Source organism: Pan paniscus, chromosome 13 (assembly GCF_029289425.2).
Source record: "Pan paniscus chromosome 13, NHGRI_mPanPan1-v2.0_pri, whole genome shotgun sequence".
Lineage (NCBI taxonomy): Eukaryota > Metazoa > Chordata > Mammalia > Primates > Hominidae > Pan > Pan paniscus.
This window is the reverse complement of record NC_073262.2, coordinates 82,482,816-82,510,365: the sequence shown is the minus strand read 5'-3', so window position 1 is coordinate 82,510,365 and position 27,550 is coordinate 82,482,816. Positions and strand designations below refer to the sequence as shown.

At 40.2% G+C, this 27,550-nt stretch overlaps 1 protein-coding gene across 3 annotated transcripts in view; it reads left to right on the top strand.

Moving 5' to 3' along the window:
* The first annotated feature begins 490 nt into the window (after positions 1-490).
* Positions 491-27,550, top strand: part of ZNF385B (zinc finger protein 385B) — a 421,128-nt gene continuing 394,068 nt past the window's right edge. For all 3 annotated transcript variants that reach the window (XM_034954598.2, XM_034954595.2, XM_034954594.2), the window contains exon 1: positions 491-3,989. The gene's annotated coding sequence lies outside the window, so the exon portion shown is untranslated. The remainder of the gene's footprint in view (positions 3,990-27,550) is intronic.

The following is a 27,550-nucleotide window of genomic DNA, read 5'->3' as shown; positions in this document are numbered from 1 at the left end:
TGTTAAATGTAAAAAAGGAAGATGTATTAGTGAGCAAGGAATTTAAATACATGGCCTTTCTCTGCTAAGAGTATTCAAATAAAAAAGGAAGATGAAAGGGAACCCAATTTCCAGTTAAAAAATAATTATAGGCCAAGAGGACAATTCTTTTTCAATGAATACTAAAGATTCACATAAAAAGAATTGCCCAACACAGAGAGAGAAAAAAAGAATAGCACAGTTTCTCAAGTAGGCTTGAGATGTAAGGAGTTTTATATCCTTTCACCTTCCAAATACATATGCTACAGTTAGATTTTAAATAGATTTAAAAATGAGACAAATGTAAAACACAAACTGACAACTCAGGAACAACTTTCAGATTTACAGTTAAAATAAACTATACTTTTTCACACATTTGTAGAGATATAAGTCTAGGTCAAATTTGGAACTTCTACCTAAAATCATCTCATTAGCCTTAAAAATCTATGAATTCCATTATTTTTTTTCAAACATACAAGAAAATGATACTGAAAACTTACTGATCAATAAATCCCCAATTTTTTGTTACAATTCATTTTTATTTATTTTGAGTGGGCAGACCTTAAGACAATTACTATAAGTGTCTTTGAAGAAATACATTTTTTTTAACTGAGCCTGAGTTCGGACTGTTAAGAACAAATGTTATAAAACATCTATCCCATTAATTTCTCACAACATGTGAACATTGAAATAAAATACAGAATTTTCTGACACTCACAAGATATTCAGGCACCCTTGTAAACAAATATAATTTAGTAGCCTATTAAGAAATGGGTTTTCTGCAGTCAAATGCTCCCCACTGAGCTATACCCCTCAACTTTGGGTTTTCTATTCCTAGGTAGTCCAGTTTTCTTCCATTGCAGGAGTGGTTTTCAAAATATGGCACGCTGCCTGGAGAACAGAGTCTCACTGATGGCCGCAAAGTGGTCCAAAATGTCTGTAGGGCCTTGTTTTACAATATGACATCTTTAAAAAAAATTTTCATAGGTTTTCGGGAGACAGGTGGTATTTGGTTTCATGAGTAAGTTCTTTAGCGGTGATTTGTGAGATTTTGGTGCACCCATCACCCAAGTAGTATACATCTTATGTATGAACTCATTTCCATTTCTCATATAGTGAAACTAAGGGAACTATGAAGTCTCCAAATTTGTTGATGTTCCTTGTTATCACCAAGTTCTTTATTCACTGGAAAGTGTAAATTTGTGAATGTAGTTAAAAGGAGTTCGTCTAGCTAAGGTCTTCAATATTTAGGAACTAATGCACTATACACTTCATAAACACAAAAGTAGAAAAAAAAAACTTTAAATTAATCCCTTTCTGTTATGTTCCTCCTTGATAATTTGGGCTCTTTCCTTGATGAACTACACTTCCAGTGTTGCTGCTATTCCGACCACTTTCCTAACGCCCCGAGCCTAGGGCTATAGTTCTCTGAGTCGGTTTACTCCATTACTGCCAGGAGTGAGCCAGAATGTTTCCAGGAAGATGGTGCTTGGAGGCTTAGAGGACAGGAGAATCCCCTATGTCAGATAACACTGTAAAGGCATGTTCAATGACAAATTATACAATAGAAACACATTTGCATCAGAAAATCGAGACAGAAGCTGTTTTTTCTCTATATATTTAAATATTGTGTTTTTAAATTTAATGTTGTTTCCATATTGAAGTGCGTTTACAAAGGAGGCACTGCAATTGTTTTGTGCTTGGGGCTCCAGAGGCCTTAATCCTGCCTTGGCTAAGGATGCGAAGGGCAGGATTCTTAGTCAGTTATGTCACAGGTGAATAATTGGGAGTTGTCTGCATGTATTTTATGCTTCTTTCAGCTGTTAGGAAATGCAACCCTCAAATTATTCTCTGCCGTGAGTCTTAGCTATAGGTGATTAAAAATAGACAGGGAGGAGGGAAGGATATAGTTGCAGTTTGCAGGACATAAAAAATGCACATGCTGCTAAATTGTGCAAGCCACGGAGAACACTTCTCACAGGTGTTCCACTCTGCAGAGGTTACTCATTTGCCTCCAAGTGCAATCCAAGGTGTTGACTGGAGACTTTAAGGGGCCCTCACCCCTTTTTCTGCATCTTAGATTCCTGGAGATATCAATACTTACCTGAGCTCAGAGGCAACCTCGACAACCACGCTGTCCCAACTCTGAAGTGCATGGCACTGGAAGCTGGGTGTTTTTCTCATGGAAGGTTTTTGCCTCTGGAATTTCCTGCTTGTCCCAGTCTGCCAGAGCTCCATCTTACTGACCTTCAGGGACTTGTGAAAGACGTGTTTTCAACATAACCTTTATTGATGACAAGAGACCTTAAGATCATAATTTTGTGAAAGATAATTTAAGCAATTATCATAGCTCATGTTCTTTTGGGTTAAAATGATTGAATTTTGGTGCTGTCCTTCTGTAGCAACTTCAAATAAGGTACAGTTTTAAGAATAAACACACCAATAAACGTTTGTTCCTAGTATTGAGACTGCCGACCTGGATGTGAAGATATTTGGATTCTAAAAATAGAAAAACTGTAAGTCAGATTTATGCCCTTTCTCACGCTGGTACCTCAGATGTGCTGGTGCTTGCAATAACCCTACATTCCAAGGTGGTTAAAAACACAGCCTGCTCCCTTAGAAAGCTCTAGGATGGTGTGATTGTCACATCTGAAGCCCACCCTGGGAGAACAACATTGGCTTTGGCTGGACGTTAAGATATTTATTCTAGACGATTATGCCAAGACATTAACAGCTGCAGGATTAATTATTTACGTAGTGAGTGTCAATCATCTGAGACAAGAACCAAAGAAAAATATTTTAAGATCATCTGGTTAAAAAAAAAAATCCCTGCTGTATAACACAACTCTCTTGTCATTTATGACTATTGAACTTCTCCCCAAAGAAGTAATCTCAGAAAACTGCTCTTTTAAAATCATTTTCCCTTTCTTAAGTGTTCTAAGTGCTTTCCCTTTCAGAACCAAGCACCTTGGCCATGTTTGCACTAATTTTCAGAAGATGCCCTCTACATCAGGGTAACCGATGACAGGTTTTAGTTTTGAAAACTTAAACACGGAAAAGAAATCCGGCGAAAATGAGCCCCCCGCCCACAACCCTTTCGGATCCGCTGCGAGGCTGCGATGCCTTCTGGCCTTCCCGGCTCCGCCAAATATGCCGAAGCTGCTAGCTGTGCTCTGCTAGCCCAGGGGTGGTCAAAGAGGAAAAACAAATAGTTGGTCTGACGATCTCCAAGAAGAGAGTTTCACTCTGGGTTGACTAATATTGGAAGCATCCGCCCCATCGCGGGGCTTGGCATCTAGGCTTTGGGACCTCTGCCATTGCCAAGGATCTCTTCGGGGACCCGAGCCCCCGGGCTGAGGACCGCGGGGGACCCCAGGTCGGGACGCAGCCTCCTCTGGCTCGCTGTGCGCGCACGCCTGGAAAGGCGGGATTTAAGGCAGCGATGCTGCGGGAGGCTCTGCAGTGTCAACGAGCCCCCGAACGGTTCCGCCTCATTCCCTCTCTGTGTGCCTCGCAAGTCTCTGCTTAGTAAACCTTCACAGCTTCGGCGCGCGCGAGTGGCGTTGGCACGTCCAAACCCCGGGGTCCTCGGCCAGGCCAGGGGGGCGGGCGTGCGGCGGGGCCGGGCCGGGCCGGGCGCGCCCAGCGGGCTCCGGGCACACGCCCCTCACCTGGGCGAGGCCCGGTGCGCAGGCGCTCAGCGCGGGGGCAGCGGCCGGGCGCTTAAGCCCGGCGCGGGCAAGAGTTGGACAGTTCAGGGGCCGCGCCGGGCCGAGCTGTCGCCCGCGCCACCTCCACCGCCGCCGCTGCTACCGCCACCGCCACCGCCTGGGCTGCAGCAGATCGCGGGAGAACGTCTGCGCGAAGCCCCGGTGCAGCCCTGGCGGGACCGCAGCAACCACCGGAGCGTGAGCAACAGCTTCCCGGCTGGAGGAGCCACTGCCCCACGCGCCCGCGGCCCGCGCGCCGAGGTAAGCTCTGGGCGCCCAGCCCAGACCGGCGCCCCCGGACTGGGCGCCCTCTGCTTGCCCGGCCCCCGCCCGCCTCCGCAGAGCGAGCCTGCACCTGGGCGCGCCGCCCGAGGGAATGGCCGGGAGCCCCCCTCCCGGTAGAGTTTGCACTTTGTCTCAAGGTCCCACTTGTAGAGGAGGGCGCCCAGGCGCCTGTGGCTTCCACGACCTAATCCTAACTCCTGCGAGTCCCTGGAGTTAGGTCGTGGAAGCCACAGGAGCATACTCCTCTGTTCCCCAGGGTAGGCTCCAATTCCCAAGGACGGATGGAGAGGGGAAAGGACGAGGAGAGTGCCCCGCTGTGTTTAGCCGCAGCGCCTCGTCACCTGGGCTGGAAGTTTGGGGTTTGTCTGTCTCTCAATGACCGGGAAATGGGTAGTTAGGGGACCGAGGTGTGTGAGGAGGGTAGCGGTCGAAGCTTGGGGTCGTGGGAGAGTTCTGCAGCAGAACCCAGATGAGATGGGGGCAGAGGGGCAGAGAGAAGGTCCCCGAAGTTTGCACTTGTTGGGAGCCCTGACGGGCGGCCTCGGCTACTAAGCGCTGGTGAAGGTGTCAGGGAAGGGTGGGAGGACACTGTGGGACTGCGGAAGGGACGAGGAGAAGGGGAGGGGGAGGACCATCTGTTTCGCCACTGTTATGTGCGGGGGCCCGTGGGGAGAAGGGAGAGCTGGCAGGACGATGCTTCCCTAGACTCTGGAGGACACACAGTTTTTATGGTGAACCTGGATAGGGAGTGCTGTTCTTCAGAGGAAATAAATTGCCAAGAAGTATCCCCCCTCTCCCCACGCCCATGAATACAAAATAACGCAGTTTTGGAATGCTCTCAAAAGTTCTTGGGTTGGGAAACGTCTTCTTTCATTTTCATACAGAGATGAGGTTTGCATTTCCTTTTGGTTTTGCTTTGCTGAGGAATATCACACCAAGGGTAATGCAAACTTTGTCAAGATGTAGTAGCAAAAGATGTTCCTATAGAAGGAACAAAACATTTCTGTTATAGGGCCTAGGCTAAAGCGTGGAAACTGGCAGCGTCCACACAATTCATGAAACAGTGGGAAATGCATTTATCTAATTAAAAAGAAGGCTTTTCATAAAGTCAATAAGCTACATCTTAGGTAAGTTAAAGGCTTTGGCTTGAAAGAACTCCCTTAAATGTTCCAAGGCCAAATTTCACTGGTTTTCAGAGTCCTTTAATCTTATTTTGATGCCATGTGTGCATTGAGTATGTGCTGCCCCTTCCCTGTAACAGATAAATGCCTTTAGAATGCAAAATACGGCATTGCAAGTTCTGTTACTTGAGGTTTTTAAGATGAAAAAGATGCTTATTTGATCAAAGTGTTGGTTGTTTTTCAGATTCTATATTCCCATAAATTAAATATTTGTGGATTTATAATTTACACTCTTACCTATTTCCAAAAGTGATTTGAGGAAGCTTGGGATAAAAACCACAAATCAGATAGCTATTCTTGTAGATCTCCTTGACCTCTCTTGGATGCATTTGTAGTAAAATGCTTTGGGGAAGGTGAATTCTCCTAACAAAGGAAAAATTACTGTCCATGTTGGAATCATCTTGGTGATATAATGTTTTGCAGCATAATTTCTTATGTGCTTTGTTTGCAGTATATTATTTTACATTACATAAGTAATGATCTCTTTATAGAAGTTTAATAACCACTAAGTATCATCTATATTGAAAAAAAAGTTGATATTTTACAGCATTTTAACAATATACAGATTCACAGAGCAAAAAGAAAACAATGAATTTAATGTATTTTTCTTCAACTGAGGTACAAAGGAAACCAAACGGAGGTGTCTCCTCTACAGTCAAATCAGAGAGGGAATTGTCATTAGTACCTGTCACCCAAATATGGCCAATTAGTGAGACCTGTCAGCAGCTGGAAGATAACTTTAAAAAGTGTAACTATTAAATGAGGATCGATCAAAGCATATCAGGTGCTCTCAGCATTCTTTTTCTCAGGCAAGTGACCTGATTCAGAGAAAAAAAAATCTTTCAAAACAATTCTGAAAGGTGAAATGCCTATACAGACTAATGCTATGTGGAGTTGGGCACCATGAAAAAGACAAGGATCTTAAGTCCCTGGACTGGCCACCCCGCCTCCCCTGCCCTTAGACTTTTTTTCCAAGCTGAATTTGAAGATATCATTGCTTGATTTTTCATAGCAACAATTTATATTTTAAAAATTGAGCAATTAGCTAACTTCTTACAGGAGTGAGTCTTTGTTCACATAAATAAAGGGCAAAATTTGCTCTGCTGTTCCCATAATATCCTATATGTCTTCAAAGATCTAAAGAACAGGGAGTGTGTGTCTGTCCCAGTTTCCCAGTGCTTTTTATGTGCCTCTGGTTTTTATCATAACCCCTCCACGCCGTTTCATTATCTCTATTTTGCCACCACCCCAATTCCTGACTCTGTCCCCACTGTGTCTCAATATGGTCTTTTTACCTTTTCTTTTTCTTTCTTTCTTTTTTTAAAAAAAATTTTGGGGATTTCTCTTGATCTCTGTGGTTTTATAGATTATAGGTTATCTCCTTTTTGCTCTTTTGTACGTTACTTTTTATTCAGTTGTTTCTTTTTATTAGTGCTAGATTATTTCTTCCTGAAGTGACATCCTAGCTCTACTCTCCCTCCAAAATTTTATATTTACATTTTGAACCACCTAAGAGATAGCTTTATATTGCTCTTATGTGCCTCAGCTCTACCAGGTTTAAGCTCTAATTAACATCTTTCTCCTAAGTGAACAAGGGTGACTTTGTGTCAATTTTAATATTTCTCCTAGTCACTGATGACCCTCCCAGTATCTTTGCTTTCCACATAAAATTCACAAAGTCCCACAGACTTCATCTCCACGATGCTTTATGATGCCTGCTTCTTCATCTTTCTATTCCCATGGTGGCTATTTTTTTCAGTCTTCTTATCTGTTTCTAGAGGCTGTCACAGTGGCTTCCTGACTCGTTTCCCATCTCCATTCTCTCCCAATTCATTTCACACTTGGTTTTGCAGAATAAGCTTCCCAAAAGAGAACCAAGCTTAATCACTGGCTAGTAAACTTTTCCTTAGTGTCCTACCAAGTGACATATAAACCCCTCCTCAAACAGTGAAGACCCTCTGCAGTCCAGCCTCAAAGTAGCTCTGCATTTTTTTTACTTTAATCTCGTTGGTTGGTTGATCCAGTCATTAATTTATTAATTTATTCAGTGAATATTTGAGTGCCTACTACATGACAAGCACAGCACTAGGTGATAATTTTAAAAGCACCATGTGTATTGGCTCCATGATACATTTCAAATATTATTTTTCAATGTTGGAATCTATTAAAATATAATCTTAAATGGTTGGAATGGGGTCCCGACAATCCCACTAGCTCCCCCTCCCTACCCTTAGTAGTCCTGAGGCATCGTCATAGAGTCCCAAGTCTCCTTGATACAATTTGAGACTTCTCTAGGCTGAAGGCAGTGTTTCCTTAACACAGCAGGTCTCTGAGCTCTGTGTCGTTGCTTATGTTGTTCCCTCTGCTAGGAAGGGCCCTCTCACTTCCCTACAATTATTTCCACTTGTCAAGAGAGTCAGTGCAATTGCACATGCTTCCTGATCTCCCTCTGCACTCCAGCTTTTGCTCCAGCAAACTCTGTTATATTTTGCTCGATCTCTTCCGTGTGGACTACGAGTCAGTGTCTTCCTGATATATATGTGCTTTGTGCATTCTCCCCTAAGGGCACTGCACCAACCTTGCCTAACATGGGACCTTCATTTCCTGAAATACCCAGCTCAGGGCCTGCCATATCATAGGACATCAACAAATAATTTAACTAGTTGGATTGAATTTTACCCAGTTCTGTAGTCCCAATTTGTGTAATAACTGTCTTTTATTAACACCTCAACATGGTTTTTATAGTAGAACCAGTGCTTCTTAAACTTTAATGTGCATGTAAATCATTAAGAAAATCTTATTAAAATGCAGATTCTGGTTGAACAAGTCTAGGATGAAGCCCAGGATTATGCCTTTCTCACAAGCTCCCAGGTAATTTTGAAATAGGTGATCCTTGAACCACGCTTTGAGAAGCAAGGTGCAGTAGATGATGCTTAACAGATTTGGGATTTTCTAGCAGCCCCTGCCTCTCTGCCTGGAGATTTTCCTACAGTTTGTTTTTGCTTCAATATTATTTTCTATTTTGAAAATACTGTGGCCTTGGATATGCTTTCTGAAGCTGAATGGAAGGTTTGTTTATTCCCTTGTATTTTTACCTCATTTTACTGATACATGATTGCAGTTGCTAGTTCTCCTTACTACATTTTTCTCTGGCCAGTTGCGTTGCTTTGTTAAATATTCCTTCTCATTTCCCTATTATTTGCAGATTGCGGATTGTGGCTGTTCTCCTTTCCCACTCTGCTTTGACTTTTTTTTTTTTTTTTTTTTTTTTTTTTTTTTTTTGTCTCTGCTGTCTCTGTTTCTTAAAATTCTCTTCAGGTGCCTTGGCTGACTCAATGCCCCACCTGTTTTCCTACTGCTTCCAAAATTTTTTAGCAAAAGGAGCACTGAAATAGGGCGCAGGAGACTCAAGCTCTCCTTATTGCTAGGGTGAGATGTTGGGCACAGCTGTTTCTTTTCTGGGCTCCTGTATCACTTGCAGATGAAGGGCGTGGGTTACTTCCTGGGTCTACTTAAGTACTAAAATGCCATGTGGGATCTGCACGTGGGGCAGAAGGAGGAGCCGGTTGAGGGGAGGAAACAAAAATCTTCTGATGATGCCGGTGCTGATGTATGCCCCCGTCTGGTGTTCCTGTTTCAGGTTCCTGTTCTAGATAAACAACTTGAACTTTAGTTGTTATTCTAGCACTAATTGAAGAAATATTCTTATTTCTTAAGAAAATGAATATTCCTTGGTATCCTCTAATCCAGTTGTTCTCACTCCTGGATTCACACTGTAATCACTTCAGGAGCTTTAGAAAAACAGTGATGTTCTTAGCCATTTCTAGGGGATGGTTTAATATGTCAGTATTTTAAAAATCTCCCCCTTTCCAGCCTGGATGGAGAACTATAGTACCTGGTCTGTAAAGGCAGTGTAGTGTGGTATTTAGGAATGCAGTGTTTTTCCAAGTCAAACCATGGCTTAGCCACTCACCACCAGATTTGAGAGCTTGGGGCAGGGGTTACGTAACTTCCTTCCCTCTCAATTTCTTCATCTGTGAAATGGGCTGACTTGGTTATAGGATAATGACCCTGGAGCCAGTAGTAGAGTACTGTGCACACTGTGGTTGTTCAAGAAATGGTAGTAGCTGTTTATCACCATAATCATACTATTAAAACTTACACTCACTGCATTGGTTAAGGGTCATCTTGCCTTAGCCAAGTAAACACTTTTCTTGCCCCCCTGGTCAGTTTCAAGATATTCAGCACCATGTAATCAGTCTGAAAAGAAATTTATGAGCATATTTTTTAGAAGTCAGTGAAAAAATGCTGAAGAAAGTATATATACTAATACAAAACAATTGCCCTTTTGCTTTTGATCTATTTGGTGCCACATCAACTCTATGATCTCATAAATAGCAGAGATGGATTAAAAGACATATAAACTGGTACAAAAGATGACCAGGCTTTCATACCTACTTTATGAAAAATGACTTAGTCTTTTAATAAAGACAGTTCTATCATCAACAAGTAAAAAAGATTGAAATTCATGGACCTAAGAGAGCATTTTACTTTGGAAATAAAAATGAATGTACAAAGCATTTACATTTCTGAGTTTATAATGGGAAATGGAATTTAAAAATAAGAAAAGCACACAGAGAGAGATATCCTGTGCTATGCAGGCAAAAGCTAATCAAACTTTTTCTTTTCTTTTTGGCTGAGATTCTGAAATAGCCATTATGTTATTATGTTATCATTATATCAGCGAAACGAAGATTAGATAAATGGACATAAACAATATTAACTGGGGACCATATTCCACTTTTTTTTTCTGTACACATCTGAAAATAAATAAAAGAGGTGCTCTGTGATTCCAGTGGGCCTGGCAGAGCTACTCAATCATGATTATCGAGATTGTTATGCTGATATCCTTTGCATGTGAAAGAACTGTAGATGAGTACGGTTTTTCATTGTTTTCTCTTGGAATAAAAAGTTTCATTTCTGTATTTACTTTAGGATCAAGGAGAATATTTGCAGTTAAATCTTCACTAACAGCCTAATGTTTATTTTCCATACTGTGATGTGATGTGTACTTTTTTAATAACACAATTAAGAAGACATAATGAAATTTTAAAAAGTAGTTTGAGCTACACTAAGAAAAGGCCCATTGTGAGAGATAATGAGTGAATTCTTCTAAATCTTTGCTTCAGTATACCAGTGTTAAAATTGTGTAAAATTCTACAGAGAGCTGTGATTTTTGATGTGCATTAGTTAAAGAGGTCCATCTGACGGATAGTGTAGTAAATAAGGTTTTCATCGTCTGGAGGCCTGGACTCTTGGTTGGTTTATACTGATTTCAAGCCAGGGCTCAGCTTCAAATTCCTCTTAGGCTTAACAGATTCCTATTCCTGTGAAATAGGTTGGTGCAAAAGTAGTTACAGTTTTTGCCTTTTTTTTTTATGGCAGCCTAATAATAGGTAAGGATATGGAAATGACTACCATTCATTCAAAGACAATCATTAAATCAGTGTCATTGTATGTTTAGAGTTAAAAGAGATCTTTGTACAAAATTCTCACTGATAAATTAGAAAAATGAGACCCAGAGAATTTAGACTATTTAAAATTTGAGCCTAGGGAAATTAAACATTACAAGTAAGAGTAGAAAACTTCTGGCATTAACACTAGCATTTAAACTTCACAGAGAAATGGTGTAGACCCTGTGATTTCCTTAGATTTGATACTTTGGATGTGAAAAAACTTTTTCTCACAGGCTGAGGGAGAAGTTTTACCTTACATGGTATGAAAAATCTAATGCTTGGAATAAGAGCACAAAAATGCCATTGTTTGTATACAAATACACATACTGGTATATAAATACAGCCATTTCAATTTTATATATATGAAATTTTCTTTAAATAAATTAGCCATTGCACATGTTCTTAGACATCTGGAAATGCTGATGATTAAACACATCTTAGTCCCTGCATGTGATGCACTATTGAAGATGGGAAGTAGCAGAGCCTAAATGTCGAGTTTGGTTCTGAAGTCATATTTTGTGGATGCAAATTTCAGTTCTATTTATTAGTTGTGTGACTTTGACTAAGTTACTTAACCTCTCTGTGCTTTAGTTTACCAAGTCTGAGAGATATAATGAAAGAATCTTCCATGGGATTGTCATCAGATAAAATTAGATAATGCACATAGCATACTTCAGAAAGTTCTTGGCACCTACCATACTCATATAGGTAGCCATAATTGTACATTATACAATTTAATTATTAATATTAAATACCTACAGGTACACTGATTTCTTTGCCAAGATAACTTGTGCAACTCTGACTTTTAAACCTTCAGTTTGAAACTTACTAGGTATTTTTCAATTATATATTTTCTGTTTTCTCATCTGCCTTTCCTTGTTTACTTTAAAAGAACAATGAAATGAAAGAGCATAGAAATGTGGAATTCTAAGCACTACAAGGACTTCTGAAAATTTGTAACCGTGTGAAGCACAGGTACACTTGGGTTCTTGGACTTTTGGAAGGCCAAGTTACTTAACACATAGCTTCTTGTGAATGAATATGCTTTCTGAACTTGATACACATGTATAAACCTGGAATGTTTGGAAATGACCCAAGTGAGGGAGTGATCCAGATAGAGAAGCCAGTTTATGTAAACAGGGTCTATATAACTAGGGCAGACTCATTTAAGGACAGTCTTTTTTTCAGGCACTAGAATTGTATTGATAGTTGGATAGTCACCTCTCCTGGGTTCATAGGCATTGGTTTTCACATCCAAATTTGATTTTCTAAATTGGAATATAGAAAGAAAAATAATTTGTAAGAGAAAGATATAATTGGCAAACTATGGGGAGGATTACCAAAGAGCTTAAGTCCATATATACCTCATTACTGCATGTATGGTTCTTAAGGGTCAATCTAACTTTCACAGGAGTAAAATATTTAAGACTCAAAATGAAGAAGGCAGGATATAGTCTCGTTCCTCTTTTGCACAGTCGTCTTTTCTCCCATGCTTGTGGTCATCAAGCTGGTTCTAAAGCTATCTCTAGTGTAGTCATTATTGGACTTTAGCATGTGAAAGAAGACCTGGGAACTGGCTAAAGATACAGATTCATGGAATTAACCCTTGAAAGCTCTGACTCACTAGGTCTGAGGCAGGACCCAGTAATCTAAGTAAGTATCCCGGGTGATCGACAGACCACACTTGGAGAACACTCCTACCTTAAGTTGCTCTGAGAAATCACCCACATGGATCCCATCATGTGTGAATTCTGGAGAACCAGTCTGTGCTCTCTCATTGGGTATTCACTGGCCTTTACTTACAGGTTTTAGTCCACGATGAGTTTCCATGCCAACGTGAACCACTGGACGCCTGCCGCAGTATCTATGTGAGCTCACTTGTGGTATATGGATTCCAGGGCCCGAACCTAACCCTACAAAATCTAAAAGAGGTGGTAGGAGGTGAGGTCCTGGAGCCAGCGATTTTTGGCTCCCAAGATTATAATTATGACTACATAGAGTTTCACCTTTGCCTCCATGACTCACCGTATTTTTGTAACCACATTGATGGCAGTGACCAGGTGGATAGTATTGAGACCACTATGGCTATTGAATGTCAGCAGTGTCTCTCCCCTTGCAAGTCTGCAGGCTGCTTTTTCCTTCTCTGCATCCTAGGAAAAGCAATTTATTCTGTCCTTGTGGTTTTATGGTAAGAAATAGGCTTCTTTCTCTATGGTCCCTTCCTGCCTTCCCTTCTCTGTAGCTGCCAAGTGGAGACTGAGAAGACTGTGCCAAATGTACAGATGTGGTGGTGCACATTCAAACTGCTGTTGCCCTGGCAGAGACCTCCTCTTTCAGCCCTTGCAAATCCTTGAAGTCTTTCTTGCCTCACTGTGCATAGCTTACATAAGCAAGGTTTAAATTTGTCGAGAATTTCACAGGTTTTCAGATCTGTTGTCTTTCTTTGATATTGTATTGGAAAATGAACAGTATAATGTACTCATAGCTGGCATGGGTCAAAGGTAGTCTGATCTTTAGGAAAATTTGATTCTTGAAATCACATTTCTGAATTATTAAGAAATTATTAAGAATTATAGCAAGAAAAACTGTTTACTGTGTATGGATAACAATTCTTCTGAGTCTTCAGTGTGTACTTCTGTAGATCCATTTACAGTTGCAAGCTATAGAATTTTTTCTTGTTGCTATATGTAATGAACAAAAATGACATTAAAAATTTTGAAGCATCTTGTCATGAATAGCTCTAACTCTGATCATTGATTATTTTAAAATCCAGCAATAGTGTTCTATCATGTGAAATAATGCTTTGTTATCTATAAAACCTCAGAGAGTGATTGAGAGGAGGGTGGCATAAAGTGACAGCTTAGCATTTTCTTGTTGTAGGGTCACGTTATGATTGAACCCTACCTTCAGCCTGATTCAGCCCTCATAGATGTCAGCTTTCTTTTCTTTTTATTTTTTAAGAGACAGGGTCTTGCTCTGTCACCCAGACTGGAATGCAGTGGTGCAATCATATTTCGCTGTAGCCTCCAACTCCTGGACTCAAATGACCCTTCCACCTCAGCCTACGAAGTAGCTAGGACTACAGGTGTGCACCACTATGGCCAGCTAATTTAGAAAATACCGTACTGATGATGTCTTGCTGCGTTGCACAGGCTGGTCTTGAACTCCTGGCCTCAAGCAGTCCTCCTGCCTTGTCCTCCCAAAGCATTGGGGTTACAGGCGTGAGCCACTGTGTCTGGCCTCAACTTCTTTCTTTAGCTGTAGGGAAGGGCTCAATGGTAACTGAAGAGATTGGTGAAGGGGGTGATTGGCATAAAGGTTGACCTACTCAGAAAATGATAAGACCAACCAAATTAAATGTCAGAGGGAACTTTGCATATAGGAGATGTCAGACTTTCCAGATCTTCTTAAGAGGCAAATTACTGGTCACATGGCAAGTTTATCTTCTAACGTCAAGGAAAAAATACAAAAGGCAACATCTGAACTGTTGCATAAGGCTAACTATGGTGATAATTTGAGGAGCCCTCCATGGGATGGATTTTTAAGAGTCTGCAGGGCCTGTGTTTAATTGGAAAGGTCATACCACACTAAGGATCTCTCGGTCTAGCCCACTTTTTCTTCTCTCTCAAGCCTTATTATAAGCACAAGAAAGTGTGCACTAGGATCGTGATTTCAACACTTGTTGAAGCCACTCTAAGCAGCCTTGCATGATGAAAGACATACAGCAGAATCTTTGTGAATCTCCCGCACCTCCCTGGCTGCTGTTTCTTAACCCCCTTTAGCAAGAGGACAGACAAAGCATGTGCCTCCTCATCTGGTTCCAAATAAGAAGGCTTTGAACAGACATGGTAGTTGCCTGCAAACACTTGAAGGGATGATACGTGGACAAGGAAGTAGATTCATTTTTCCGAAGTTCCAGCAGGCACAACCAGATTCAGTGGGTGGGATCATAGGGAGGCAAATTTCAACTCAATATGAGAAAGAACTTTCAAATGATTCACTGTCCAGTAATGGTATGGCTGCCTTGAAGTTTCATGCTCCCTCTAGCTGAAAATATGTGATGGATGAGAGGATCAGCCACCAGACGTAACAGAAGGAATTCCTGCATTGAGTGGAAGCTCAGTTGAGCTGATTGCTACAATCTGTCCGCTTCTTGGCATTATTGATAAAATAATTTGAGGAGTGACTCTAGGGGAGAGGGATATGTAAAAAGAAAGGAAGTGAGAAAGGTGTTCCTGAACTCCTTAAAAGATGACTGAACAATTACTTCACCTTTCCCCCCCAGCTTTTTATTATTTTTCCAGCTTTTGAGCACACTGCACTTATTAAACACCTACTATATGCCACAGCATTATCTCATTTAACAGCAAAAGGCACAGATCCCAGTGTGTTCCCTCTTAGCCAGAGTTCTGCAACTGTTTGCTACCTTTCACATAAGGGTTGAGCTCTGTGGTCATCTTTGGTGACTTCTCACAGGTTGTGCTGCATACCCATCACAGCTGAGCTCAACTCCTTGATAGTCTTTTCATGTTTCTGTTTCACTTTTTCTGTGTTTCTCTTATGGTGCTTGCAATATTAGGTTGTAATGATATGTTTGTGTTGATTTTTCTCACTAGACTGTAAGCTAATTGAGGGCAGACCCCTTTACTTATTTATCAGGTTAATGACTATACAAGTGTCTAGCAGATAGTAAATGCTAACGTTTATTGACTCAATATTTGATTGCTCCTCTCATCACACCCCTCCCTCAAAAGAAATACCCGTGATGACTTTTATCCTCAACGTTTGAAACTAAAAGGAAAAATACCGGAATGTTCTTTCACTTCTGGACCCTACCTTCCCAATACTAATCACATCCTAATTGCTTACCCCACCCATTCTATTTCAGGGATGGAGGGAAAGAATTATGCCAAAAAATCTCCAAAATTAGAGAAGAGAAAACCAGCTATTATGCAACTCCTTCATCTCCCCAAATAGATGTGTTGCTTTTGGCATCACTAGTGGAAGGTTGAGGAGGAATCCTCCTGCTTTTAACTAGCTGTGTGACCTGGAACTAGTCCTGTGACCACCTCATTTATTCATTCATGATGATTTTAAGGCTCAGTCAGTCTTAAATTCTGTAATTCATAACCTCGTTTCCCTTCAAAGGTTTTCTGAAGTCCTTTTGTCCTTTTCGTTTGCATGGTATTCTCCTGAATAACCACGAAGCCAGAATGATGCTGATAAGGGAAGCAGTGTTGGGCTTAGAAGTCTGTTTGGGAGATGGCATTGGGATAAGACTGTATTCTTTGTGATCTGACACCTCCAGATTGAGTCCCTGCTGTACGGCCTTAGGCAAATTATAAACATATTTAAACTGAAGATTCCTGTATTGTAAAATGGGCACAATATTATGTATCTCATAGGACTACAAAGACTCAATGAGATAATGTATATTAAGTGTTTTTCCTGTGCCAGAAACATGATAAGCCCTTAGAAACGATAGCTGCTATTATTTGGAAATAGTCCCCTCTCTTTTTTTATTCCTCTTTTCTACAACACCTGAAGGAGACCAACACCCAAGTCCTGAAGAAGTTTCCTTGGCATGGGTTTGCTCTTGATCATCATTTCTTCTTCTTGTAGACTTAGTAGAGGACAGTTAAGGTTCTTCCTGCTGAGGCATTCTGCTCCTACATGTACAATGGCCAAAGGAGCAGCCCACTTCACAGTGGTTGAGACTATATTTATTTTAACATTTGCATGGAAGACACAAATGTTACTGAGGAGACTCTGGAAATGGATGTGGGGTCGTATATCTTAATATCACATAATGTATCTCACCCAGATCAAAATTCCTTTATTTGAAAAGGCTTTGACTGAGCAATGGTGACATAGCAGCTCCTGAGCCTGACAATAAGTAGACACCTTATAAAAATTTATGAAGTTCAGGTTGTAAAGAACAAACTGCACATACCGAGTAGTAGCATTCTTATTAAAATAATTTCATCTTTAAGTGCGTTGTCTCTGCTTTGCCTATAATAGAAGCTTGCGCTAGGCTAGACACCTCAACAGCCTATAAACTTTTATATGGGCTTTTGGAAAGGGATGATCGGTTTACAAGATATGATTTTCTTATCTCACCAAATTAGATTATTAGAGATACTGTCCCTGGATTTAAAATTTCAGTCCTGAGTAAACCTGTACCTCTGAGACACTGTGCAGCCTGCTAGCAGAGTGGAAATGGAGCATAATAAATGTGCCCTGAGCCCATTTCTCTCCACATAGCCCCATAATTCATTCTTTGCTTGGTATCCATGACTGCTTTTTTACAGCGAATCAGTCTACATCCAGGCTGGCTCCTTTCATGTGCAGCACCTCCTCCTTGCTCCAGACCTTGCCTCTTGGTATGCTAGACTCCTCTCATGCTTCTTTCTAGAGCTATGTTCCACCATGGACCCTCTGTCCAAGCTGTGCATGATCATATGCCAAGCAGTTACTGTAGTTATAGGCTTCTTTGTTGAAGTAGACTCTTAAAAAGATACTCTGTTTAAAGTGGATTAAAACAAATAACAGCATATGTGGACCACATACGTAGGTGCAATGAATATTTCACTTATTCTTTTCTGAGTCTCCTCTGAGGGGTCAGAGAAGGGTAATCTGCTACTAATACCACATGCTTCTTTACTCTAGTCCCTTCCACAGCATCCATCCATGTGGCCCTGTGACTCCCATGGCTTCTCTCCCTCTCCTCTGGTTTAACGTTGCTTTGGTCCAATGGCATTGCCACTGTCTGCTACTACAAAACCAAAAGTGGCTGCAAGGAACTTAGGAAAAGAGAAGGTTTAGGAAAACTTTCTCCAAGGTGGAGTGGAGACAGCCATACAAAACTGGGAATTAAATACATAGTTTCTGGTCCTGTTTCTACTCTTAATTATTGTGGTGAGATTGGGCAGGGAATTTATCTTTAGTGGACCTCACTTTTGACATGTGTGAAACAAGTAGGAATAGGTACATTTTAAGAGAAAATTGTATTAATTATGAACTATATAGACATGGAAAATTGACCTCTGTCTTTTCTTTTAATTCAATAATTAGATGTCTTGAGAATAAGCTGGTAGAATCTGGGGCTTTGGAAGAAGAGTTACCAAAATAATTGTGCTATCCTGCAGGGTATAGTGTGGGGACCACTCAGAAATAACTTTGTGTAGAAAGTTATCAGCTATAGCCTGGTCATAGGGCAGGCACATAGCACAGCAGTTTTATGAAGAATATAAGAATAGAATGTGTAGCAGACAAGAAGCAGTGGCACCCAATTTGTCAGTTTTAGGGGAAGAGTATATTTGTGTTCTTCAGCGATTTTAAACACTGTTAACTAAGTAGCTTGTTAAACTTTTTAAGAATGCTTTCACCTGCATTTATTTATTCACATTCTCTTTAACTCTTTGAATTTGGTAAGAGCCTTTATTTCTTGCCTAATTTTATTGTGGAGAAAACTGAAGCACTGACACATGCTATAATGTGCTCAAATGGCACAGCTGTATGGTGGCAGAGCAGGAGTCATGTCTCACTGAGGAGCATGGTCTCCTAGCTGCTCTAGGTGAGTCCACGGACCAGCAGCACCAGGATCACTTGGAAGCATGTTAGAAATGCAGAATCTTAGCCCCTGCCTGAAAGCTACAGAATCAGGATCTCTACTTTAAACCTTCAGGGGTTTTGTTTGCACATTAAATTCTGAGAAATACAGTAACCTAGTGGATACTGTTGTCTCCACTAAAGATTCTTCTCTGTTTCTTGCTGGGGGGCCCTCTGGGTTCACTGAGAGCCCAGCCTGTAGAGGGGAAGCATGCCTGAGGTACCCCCAGGACAGCTTTCTGGACTTGGCATGTGAAATAAAACAAAAAGAGTTGTCTTTATTTTCCACGCAGGTAAATGGGCTATTTAGAACCACACAAATAGATAAGCAGAATACGGAATGCTTGTCTCATTCAGAGGCCTTGTGAGTTAGCTCCTGGGCAACCCCGTTTCTAACATCACCACCTTGTGTCGGCAAATTTCCATTTGAAAATATGCAAATGTAACAGAACAAGCCAGCAACATATCTGATTAAACATCTGAGTGATTAGAACAATTTAAATTAAATCTTGTACCTGTGTTTCTAAAATGACTTCAGATGCTGAGACTGTTGAAACACATTCCATTGGTTCATGGTTCCAAATTCTGAAAATAGCCTTTACAGATGTTTTATAAGACTATGGGTCTGAAATGTAAACGTAAAAATAACTGAATAGCATCAAATTTGGGACCTAAAAATGCTGTAATTACTATTTTGATAGTCAGCAAATGTCATCAGCTCCTCCAAGGCGATGACTTTCCATAGCCAACCAAAAGTATGTATTCAGTCATTACCATGTGCAAGTATGCCAGTGAAGAGAATGTAGTCTAAGAGAGAATCTCTGAAACGTCCCCTTTATCTTTCAAAAGAACAGGTTGGCTTTGAAAAAGTCCTGCTAGCCACATGACATGACAACTTTTAATAGTGTCCTGATAATTAAATGGGATGGACAATAGTGATCCATTTTGTTCTAAGATATCCAGACCACCTTAAACATACTTTAAATTCTAGGGCATCTAATATATCAAGTTGTAAATATGGGATAATGGATGATTTTGTTCTTGCATTCCTTAGGAGGTCTCTAGGATCTCCCAAATAGTGAAACTCTTGCCAGTTTCCTATCGTGACCATCTGAAAGGGTCATGTGTACACATGTTGCTTTGCATATACAAGCTCAGAAAATGGAACAAGGGCTGCAAATCTTTACAAATGAGTTTTGAAAAATGTGATGTATGTGATCCATATATTTCTTTTGTATGTGAGGCAGGTGTGACATGCCCTTTGGATGATGACTTTATCCTTGATCTTTGTCCCTGTCAATTTTGGTGGCACTTGCTCTCAGATTTACAAGTAGAATGACATTTTTGTACTGGCAGAGTACCCTGGGTTGAACTGCCTACACTAACCACAGCCCACCTACTGTTGAGATTTTTCATCTTTTTAGACTGGCATTATATTATACCACATTGTATATCACTGGTTCTTTAATTTTTTTCTTACCTGTCTTATATCCCCTCACCCTTCTTCAATTTATTGTATTGCACCCAGTCAGCTCATATGACTCACTAAAGAATTGAACTGGGAAAAGGCTGAATATTTAAGTAAACCTGTAGGAATAATTTGCTGTCAGCATATATATTTATATGGAGAAAATATTCTATGATGGACATCAGTTTATTATTCTGATCATCTTAAGGCATTTCTACGTGTGGGGCTATTAAAGTAGTTTCTGGATTGAGATAATCAATTGTATTGGAGCATCAGTCTTGTATGGTGTTTGGGTAGTGATCATTATGCTCCTGACATATGGAAAAAAAGAATATCCCAGGTATATGGATACTGTACATGTCACCAAGACAAGGTTACAAAGAAAGACAATGGGAAAAATAAGTCCTGGACATGGTTCTTTAAGTTTAATAGTTTATAGATGTTATCACTCACGAGAGAGTTATGATTTTACCCAACGCTCTTTGTATTTGGAGGGCCCTTTCTTATTGGATTTTCAAGTTCTGAGAGTGATAGAGCTTGATATAAGTAGTGTTGCCTTCTTTTTTAGGGCCACAGTTAAACATCCTGTACATTTTTACTTGCCTGGAGAGTCATATTGATTATTTACTCTCTCTCCCAACCTTTTTGCAGTATCAGTGAATCAAATGGTTTAATTTTTTTTGTTCAGATAATTCTTTTGGCTGAACAATTATGATGTTTTCACCTTGGTTTCCTTTTCTTCCTTGCTTCTTTCTTTAATTTTAAATCTTGCTGAAGTAGAAATAACACCAGTGGTAGCAACCAGAGACTATGGGGTGCTTGACTGTGTGTAGTAGTGTTTTAAGCCCAGAACATGTATTATATCGTTTAATAGCAAGGTAGACATTATCATAGTCCCCATTTTGAAACTGATGCTTAGAAAGTTGAGAAATCTTTTCAAGTCATCAGACTACAGTGACTGACAGGATATGACTGTGAACCAAGGCCCCATTGACTCTAGAACCCACCTTTATTGTGAGAACCATACTGCAAGAGCAGAAAGGAAATTTAAAAATCATTTAGTTCAAACTGTTTTTTTTACAGATGAAGAAATAGGTCAAGAGAAGTTAAATTCTTTACCCAAAGTTCATACAACAAGCAAATGGAGGAGGCGGTTTCAATCGATGTCCGTTTTTAAGGAAGTTACGCAGACATTTTCTGTTCTATCTAATAGACCAACTTGGATCACGTATCATCTCTGGACCAATCTGCTATAAAAAGGAGTATGGGCTCATTGTACAGAATTGTTCAAAATGGCTTGCTCCCTTCTTTCTGGGGGTTAAGAGGAAGGAATTCTTGTAGCTGGGCAGACTCTGCAAAAGCTGTTCACTGAATGGGGTTGCTGTCTCCCAGGGCTGGAAGCCCAGTTCTAGGCAGACTCCTGCAAAGGGAATTTTCCATGTTATTAGAATTCCTTTTTCCCCTCAAAGTAGATAAAATTCAGGGTGAAACCAGCCTGACTTTATTGTTCTTTACTCAGTCCAGTCTCCAGGCCCTGCCTCTATGTTGAAGGTAGATTGAGTTTGACAGATGGAAAAACAGCAGCAGTCCTGAGACTGGCTGCCAAATGGGACAGAAAAGGAGGTGATCTGATGGGTTGTAGCATTGAACTGGAAGGGCACATATACCAATGCACAAATGAAGACAATGAATGGTGACCCTTCTGAGGAAATAGCAGCATTTTCCATCACTGATTTAACAGCATTGAAGGTTTGGAAAAGAGAGAGGCAGTTACTGTGTGAGGTACTGCTTTTGGTATATACCTATGTCACAAGTATATGGATAATATATAACTCAGTTAATATTTATCTTGCGTAGTAATGCTTCTATATAGATGTGTGTCTTGATTCGACTTAAAAATATTCTATTTTTCTGTTAACAAAATGAATCTAAACCTATTCAAGGAAGGTACGTAGGAAGAAGTTCCGATTCACTGAGATATATATGCAGGTGGAAGGGTGATTGGCTGTGATTTTTACTCTAGATGTACACTTCTTTTCCCTTTCCACATAGGTAGCTAGTTCCCCTGTGCTCCCTTTGCCTCAGGGGAGAGTTGTGTTGCAGAAAGGAAAGAGAAATTGTCCATACTAGAAGAGAAATGGCTTTGGTGTGTTAGAGGCCCCTTGAGGGGATTCTATCCTGGGAGGTAGGAGGAGCAGAGACCTTTGGGAAGGTAAACAGGAAGGTATGAAAGAATGGAAGAGAGAGATTGATTTTCTAAGGTTAATGGATACAATGGTCTGCATCTTTGGAGCACCCTCAATGCTGTGGCAGAGCTTTGGGGTGGGGGCGGTGACACCTAGGGAAGCCGTATATCCCTAGCTTTGGCAAAGAATCCTACAGCACCTGAGGCAGGCTCCCTCCACACCAAAGTCTGGAGAGGCCTTTAGTCCATCAGTTTCCTTTTAAAAATGCAAATCCAAGCATGTTTCCCAGTAAAAGATCACTCCGATGGCTTCTTATCTGCAGGAAATTGACAAGAATATTTTAAGCAGATGAAATAGCATGTGCAAAACTATGACGCTAACGGCACATGGACTCTTACCAGTGACTCTTCATCTGGATCACAGGGGCTGTGCTGAACAGCTGGAGGGAGGGGTAAGGGCTGCTCATGGTGGCCTCGACTGCCATCTGGTGGGGTCTCTGTGGGCCAGTGACATTTTGTAGGAACATATGAATTTTTCAAATAAAATCTTACAAGGAAACTCAATCTATGAAAGAATTAATCATGGAGAAGCACACCAGAGTTTCATGCCATGCCCTCCCCATACAACCCTGAGTTCTTGAGGCATCTCTGTGGGACCATAGCTGTGGATAATGGAAAACTCATATGTGATCAGATTTAAGATTTTATAAGATGAGCACAATGGTGGTATGAAGATACATTAAGGGACAAAGACAGGGAATTTTAGACTGCATGCAAAGAGACCAGTGAATGAGGAGAAATTTCTGAACACAAACTGGTTTTGTAAAAATAACTTTATTTTTAGTTTCAGTTTCATAGAATAGTGTGAACCTATTTGATCTGATGGCAGAAGTTTAGTTATATGAATAATTCAGGGTCACATTCTCCTTCTCTGACTTGGAACTAATCCCAGGGGTGTTTATATACATAGTAAAAACCACCGCTTTCTCAAAATTTAATTAAATAAAGAGCAAGTACTTCACAAAATTTAACTCATTTAATTATCATTGTAACCCTGTGTGGTATGTACTGTCATTATCTCCATCTCACAGATATGAGGAAACTGAGGTCCAGAAAGTTGAGTGATTCCTGGGATTTAAAGGTAGGCAGCCTGGCTTCTAGTATGCTCTGGTATCTGTGTTCTTAAGTAATTTAGCTGCAATGTGGAAGTATTTGTGGGGAGTGTGTCATTTTGTTCTTGAGAGTGATCAGTCCTCTCAGGCGTCCATTGCCATTGGGGTGTTTTGCTTTTAATCTCATCTGGTTCTAGGACATCATCCAAGTATGTTGCCCTGGATCTTCCCAAATGATTCTTTCCACTACTCATGACCTGCGCTAGGATAGGAAGAAATTCTCTCTAGGATTTTACCTAAACCAGTGGCTCTCAATGGAGATTTTGCCCCCAGGAGACATTTGGTAATGTCTAGAAACATGTTTAGTAGTTACAACTGGGGATGGGGAGTATGTTACAAGCATTTGGAGGGCAGAGGCCAGGGAAGCTGTTAAACATTCTACAACCCACATGAGGATCCCACAGCAAAAAATTATCCAGACCAAAATATCAATAGTGCTGATATTGAGAATTCCTAACACAGACACAAATTACATTTCAGCAATTTTATTTGTAAAGTCTTGCTTTCTTCCCAGAGCTCTGTCTTGCTGGGTAGGCACAGGTTCCTTTTGTTCTTAGATCCCACCAAACCATCCTGGGGTTTCTGATTCCTCTTCCTCCATCAGGGCTCAGTGCAGGGCTGGTGAGTGGGTTGGGACCTGGGCCCTCTTAATCTCTTGTATCAAAACTCTCCACTTAATGTCAACCATTTTCCCCCTTTCTTCCTTTTATCTAGTCTGAATATAGAAAGCTTTGCTCTTACTGATCTTAGTCTTTCAAATCTATGGCCCATGAATTATTGTTCCCTTAACTTTTGAAATCCAAACTGTAAGAATTGATTACCTTTTTCTCTGCCTTGTACGATGTGATCCCTTTCCTGGGGGCAATACATGCAGAAAGTCAGCAGACTGAAAGAAGTTTTGCAGAAATGCAGAGAAAAACCTTTATTTGTCCATGTCAGCATTTTGCAATCTGTATTCTGAGGACCACTGGAGATGTTAATAGGCTTTCTATGAAAAGAGGGAACTTCTCTCTAGGAATTCCCAAGTCATGTAAGCATTCTTTAAAGCTCAGAAAAGCAACCTATTTAAATTTGTTCATCCCAGGGCTTCACAAAGTGTTTGACCAGAAAACTTTCTTTTTTTTCATGGAATCCCTAAGAACATTTTGTGCATAGTTGAGAAATGTTAGTCTATGTGATAAATGTGGCCTTTATCAATGCATTGGCAGAGAGAAGAGTACAAGTTCTCGAGATATTAAAAGTTAGACTCACTAGTACTTGATGAATGATTGGTTATGGGAGGTAAGGAAGCAAGAGAAATCAATGGAAAAATAAATACAGAAACTTCAAAATTGAAGGAACAAATTTTGTATCATTCCTTATATATCACAAAATATTAGGCACCAGGGATTTTTAAAAGTGTAAACCACCAAATGCTGGTACTGAATTTATCTCTCTCCTGGATTATGGTAATGGCTTTCTAAATGGTCTCCTAGCTTTCATTCACTTCCTCTTCTAATTTCAACTCCACAAGGTCAACAAAAAAATCTTTCCAAACAAAGACATAATCATGACGTTGCTCTTATCATTGAACTGTGATGGTTCAATTTTGCACAGACAATCCAAGCTCCTTTGCATAGTACTCAGAGGTCCCTGTCAATGTCTTCTTGAATATGGATATATAGAACTTAGTGTGGCAAGAAATGAGTGGCTCTTACTCAGCAAGGCCTCACTGTGTACTGCCAGTGCTTATGTGCCTTTAAGGGACTTTGGGGGACAAGGCAGGCTGTGCCGGGGGATCACACATCTGTTCCTGTCCTGTATGAATGCCTTGATTCCATATGCGTTATAAATGTATCTGTAATGTGACCTAATCATAGAATGAAGATGTGTGTGGTCCATCTCTGCCTATGCAGCTATCTTCCATTTGCCCTTCCAGATCGACCCTCACCCTTGTCTACCCTGTGCTCTGGGAAGCTGACCTCTTTGTATTCCTCTGCCCACTGTCTTAACACTTAAAATGGGTTTGGCTAATGAGAAATGTTGGCGGGAGATGGGAGGGAGGGAAGAGATTGAGATCAGGGTGTTTATTCTCCAGATCCCTCCCTGGAAGGGCACCACATCATGGCTGTGTCTTGTGATGGCCTCTGTTTCTCTCAAGGTGGCCTCTCCCACCATATTTTCTCTTCTCCAGGTTTGAGTAACTACCATCTCCTCTTCTCCCCTTGGGCGTAGGGGTGGTAAAACACCCCTTCTTTAGTCCTTGGTTCCTGCAGTATCCTTGTGGCTCCTCTACACTCTGACTGTGTGCTTGTAAATAGTTCTTTAAATAAACCCTCTTCAGACTGCTCCAACTTGAATGTTGTATTTCCTTCCCACTGGGACCCTAACTTATATAGGTGGCCATCTGAAACACTGAGATTTTTGAGTGTCTGTGAATGGTAAAGATTTAAATGATGAAGAACTAGAATAAACAGATACATTATGAAATGTCCATTTTAATGTTTTACCTCTTATTTCAAATATCATAAAATTATTGCATGGAATATTAAGTTTAAAAATAACTTTGAATAAGGATAGTATGCCTTTTCTAGCCCAGAAGGGTCATTTCTTTTGTGATCCATTGACTAATAAAAATTAATGGAAGAGAGCTCCAAGTTGGTGTGAGTGGTGGGGAAGACTCCAACTGCTCACAGTTCTCTCTGGTAAGGTCCTCGAGATTAGGTATGTTGGGAGGTTAATTGGAGTGCAAAGACCCAGGAATCATGTAATGGCTCACTGGCTACAGCTTTTGTAGCTGGTTTTTAATGAATGCCAAATACGCTTTCAAGGATAGGTGAGAGAGGCTGTCAGCTGACTACAGCTAAGCAGTTCTCTTCTGGATCCAGGTGTGAATCTTCTTTAGAAGAATTCTCCAGAAAGAATTCAGATTGAAGGCTGATTCTAGATATTTTTCCTCCTTCAGACTGTTTATAGGATTCTTTGTTTTTCTGAGTTAAGACAGAATATATAGTGCCGGGGCTAAAAGGACCACACTTTTGCAAGGAGCAGCAAAATGCCCCCCCCCCTTTTTTTTGGTTTACAGTAATAACTGATATTTAGCTCTAGTTTAATTATTATTGGTTCATATTTTAAGCAAAACTTGTATTTTGAAGGTAGTTTTATATAATTTCACCTTTCATGATTCTAGTCATGAAAAAATTACAAATTGCTGATTATTTTTCAGAGAAGAGTGAATAGTGCTTGAATATGACAGACTGGAGATATCATGAAGCTTCCAGTATTCTTGTTAGCTATTTTTTGCTTATAGATCTAGCCATATAGATATTTATATATCTATCTATATATAGCTTTACATCCCAGAGAAGCATGTGCTTTCCTTTCCCGAGGAATCTTGTTTTGGAAATGGCAACATAGCAAGCATTTCCTTTGGAGTTGCAGACGGGAAGGAGCTGTATGTATTGTAACAATGATACTGGGATGATGTGGAGCAAAGAATAGTAACCAAAAGGATAGTAACCACACCTTCCATGTGATTAGAAGTTAGGCGCTCCATGTGTATGAAGATTGTGGTGTGAGGGGTAGAAAGATAAATCTATTGTATAAGCAGCATTTGCTGTGCAGGCTTTCTTGTTTTGTACAAACAGAAGTACTAGCGTTGTAATCAGTGGTTCATGCTTGGGACATGTGATTAGGGAAGATCCAAGTAATCTTTTGAATATGTTGTTCTCAGACTGTGGTTTCTTTTAGTCTCCCATAGTTATTTGATCATGGAGAGAAATGTTTATCATTTTATTTGAAAAAAAGGATTTAAAAACAAGCACAGCATTGGAACCTTGATCTGTATAACACAAGAATTCTTATTTTATTCACCTCTGTATTCCAGAGTGAAAGACTTTTTTTCTACACTGGGCCTTGAATAAGAAATATCAGAGATTTATGTTTTTAAAGAATTAATAAGTAAATTGTAGGTATATTGTGCACTTAAAATTTTAGTTTCTTTTAGCTGTGATTCTGAAGTAGTATTAAAGTTAATAAAAGATAAAATTTCAGTTATAATGCAACAACTCTGAAAATGCAGCTTATTTTTTTGGTTATTAAATTATAGTGATGATAGAACGTTATTACCTTTCTTCTTTTAAATAACCTTAGTGTTTATATCTAACTCTACTGTTCTCTATGTGTTAGATTACAAGCCTTATTTTATAACTATAAAGAGCTTTAAAAGGAAAATAGGCTTGATATTTATTGTTGTGTCTAAGTAAGATAATGAGTGTTTTCTTTTAAAACCATGCAAGCACTTTGTTGTGAGGAGTGCAAATATAAAATGCGTAAACTCGAACACCCTCAAAATACCTTTTAGATGAAGCAGTATATTTGGAGGAGGGAAAACCACGGTGAGTCAGCTGTCTCTTCAGGCTTTGC